The sequence below is a fragment of the Pseudomyrmex gracilis genome, unplaced genomic scaffold (assembly GCF_002006095.1).
Source record: "Pseudomyrmex gracilis isolate BER0280 unplaced genomic scaffold, ASM200609v1 scaffold_75, whole genome shotgun sequence".
Taxonomy (NCBI): domain Eukaryota; kingdom Metazoa; phylum Arthropoda; class Insecta; order Hymenoptera; family Formicidae; genus Pseudomyrmex; species Pseudomyrmex gracilis.
The window spans coordinates 669,074-672,270 of record NW_018020659.1 but is presented as its reverse complement, the minus strand read 5'-3'; positions in this window follow the sequence as shown (position 1 = coordinate 672,270).

The window sequence follows — 3,197 nt, the reverse complement described above, 5'->3', positions numbered from 1 at the left end:
TTTTTCAGTTTTGTGTTTTTGAATCAAACGTTTGAACGCTTCTGCGTCAATAAAAAAAAAAAAACAAATTGAACAAAAATTTCTAATAGTTTTGAAGATATAAGTGTTTAAAAGAAACTAAGTTTTTTGGAAACACCGAAACGCAATTTCTGAATGGATCTGGGAGACTAACGTCTGACTACAAAGGGTTAATATAAAATTGATCTCAAATTATACCGTGTTTTACTGTAAAAAAGTCTATTTTAATATATTATATCAAAGTTTAGTGATATTATTTGCAACAGATGCAAACAGGAATTCCATTATCACAAAACGTCGCATCTCTGAGTTGAACATTAAGCCACGCGGATCAAGCGCGACGTTGTCTGGCAATTAACGTTCATTATGCTGCATGAAGCAATAATAATACTTGCGCCGATCTGCATATCTCGAGCAATTTACATAACATGAAACGCGCAATGCGCGTAAATACTCACTATCGGATTTCGGCACTGTAAGAGAAGACGACAAGGGCTGTTGTGGTACAAATGATAATGGTTCAACAAAATTTACAGTCCGAGATAAATTTTATAATATCGTCTTAATATCAAAAGATAATATTGTTTGTAGAAATAGTCTCGGAATATGTATAATCAAATACATAATAGAATATATATATATATATATATATATATTCTATTATGTATATATATGTATATATATGTGTATATATATATACAGTGTTTCATTTTAAATAACGGCCTAAAATATTTTTTGAACAGTGCATTTTAGAGAAACATGTTTCAGACAAAAGTTGTATTATTTGAAAGGGGACATAACATGGTGCCATTGATTTGACTTTGAAGAGTTGGTTGAAAGTCGCGTAAAGATCATCAATTTCTTAAATAGATCTACACATATATCTCATTACACATTTTGGTAGCTTATTTCGAGAGCTTTCCAAAACACTATAATGAAATTCTTTTCTAATAAATACTTTTTGAGTTATAAGGCTTAAAATTTACAGTACCGCCGACATTAGCATCATCCAAGTTATACCACGTGGAAGTTGTTCGGTCGGATTTTTTACATTTCATTAATATATATTTCTAAAGCGTTAAGTATATATATTGAATATGATTATTGTGAAAGTTATAAACAAGTTATGGTTATGCGACGTCGCGTCAGAGCGTGCTCGCGCAGCGCGTCATCACGTGGTGTCGGTTGCTAGGCAATCCCCCATTCTACTTCGTGAAATTCTTCCTCTACTACTTGTGTGAATTCTGTATCTCAACATTGGTAACATGTCTCGTAGCAAGTAAAAGGAGTCCGAAACGTCCTATATCATTTTGCGAGATTCGCAATAATTATCGAGATCTTAATTAATAAAAATCGGCGAATATAAACATGCATCGGGCTGTTTTACGCGCATAAGACAGCCCGGCGCACTTTTCGCGCGTTCACGATGTTACTTGTAGCAACGTATGCGAAAAATTAATATATCAGTATACACCATAACATAATATGCAACCGCGCCGAGCTGTCTTACGCGCGTAAAACAGCCCAATGCATGCTTATCGCATCTTTGTTAATTACCCGGTAAAAAATTTTTTATATATACTTATACACAAATTAAAATAATTATATCTAATTATGCAAATTTATATGTGTGCCGAATATGTCCATACAATTTTATACACGGAGAATTTCTTTTTTAAGAGAATGACTTCAGAGATATTCCATATCAAATTACAAAATAACTCTATTAGTATCATGTTAGATACAAAAAATTATATAAAACTATATTTTTACTATATTTTTAAAAAAGTTTTGATATATAATCATATATACTTATATACAAATTAAAATTATTATATCTAATTATGCAAATTTATATATATATATACCGAATATGTCCATACAATTTTATACATGAAAAATTTTTTACCGGGTAAGATCTCGGTAATTATTGCGAATTTCACAAAATGGTATAGGACTTTTCGACTCAGGTTTACTCCTTCTACTTGACTACAAGAGATGTTACACCAATTGTCGGACACCCTATGTGTATACATGTGTATATATGTATATGTATATATATATATAAACTATCCGATATATATGTTAAGCATGTTACAATAATTTAACTCTGATTAAAGTTAACAAAGTAACTGCTTTCTTTGTTAGTACATATTACCTTCTCTTTGTTTTTTTTTGAAGAGAAAGATAAAAAGATAAAGACTCATAGAGTGCAGCTGAAACAAACAGATTTGTTTCCTTTGTCGGTTGCTCATGAAAGTGCTTTTGTTGGGATAAGAACGAGACTTAAGCAATGTTGGTAGCCAATTGCGACGGCGCGCGTTTCTACGACCAATCTTAATGCATGCGCGTGATTCGCCGGCTGTTTCGCGGCTACGTAGCGATGACAATGAGAGAAGGCTGGCGGCGAGAAAAAGCGACGACGCGCGACGTCTGGCAAGGAAGTGCGCGCGCGCGGAGGCAGCTGCGCTGCGCGAAGTCGCGAGTTCAAAAGAGCGAACGAAACACGGCAAACGAAAAAAAAGGAAGGAAATAGTAAAGATTAAACGAGGAATTGAGATTGAAGATCGGAGGAAACACGTTTGTCGCACAGTGCCATCTTTTAAAAGAGAAAACAAAACAAACACGAAAACCAATATAGTCCGCGAATTAGCCAAATTAACTCTATTATTCACGAGTCTTTTGACTTTACTCAGGCGTTCACATGTTATATATCGTACACACATTCGCGATTTGTCTGTGTAAATCAATTTTCTTATTAGTACAATAAATCAAGCCTGTCAAAGAGAGAGAGAGAGAAAAGACACATCAAAATGCACTGTATATACGCACTCGTTACACGAGATACATGTAGTCGATTAATAATAATCTTATCATCATTTTCGTGACTAAACGAGATACATATCAAAAATTTTTAACCCCAGAAGACAGAACTACAGTTGTCTGTGTCTGTCTCTTTCTCTCTTCTTACCCTCAACTCAATGTCCGTAGATATAAGAGATATAAGTAAGACGGAGAGAGAGAGAGTAAAAAGACGGAGAAGGACAGAGAGAGAGAGAGAGAGAACGTGAATAAAAAAGAGAGAGAGTCGTCGAAGGCGGTGGTAAGACGAAGAGAGAGAGAGAGAGAGAGAGAGAGAGAGAGAGAGAGAGAGAGAGAGAGAGAGAGAGAGAGAGAGA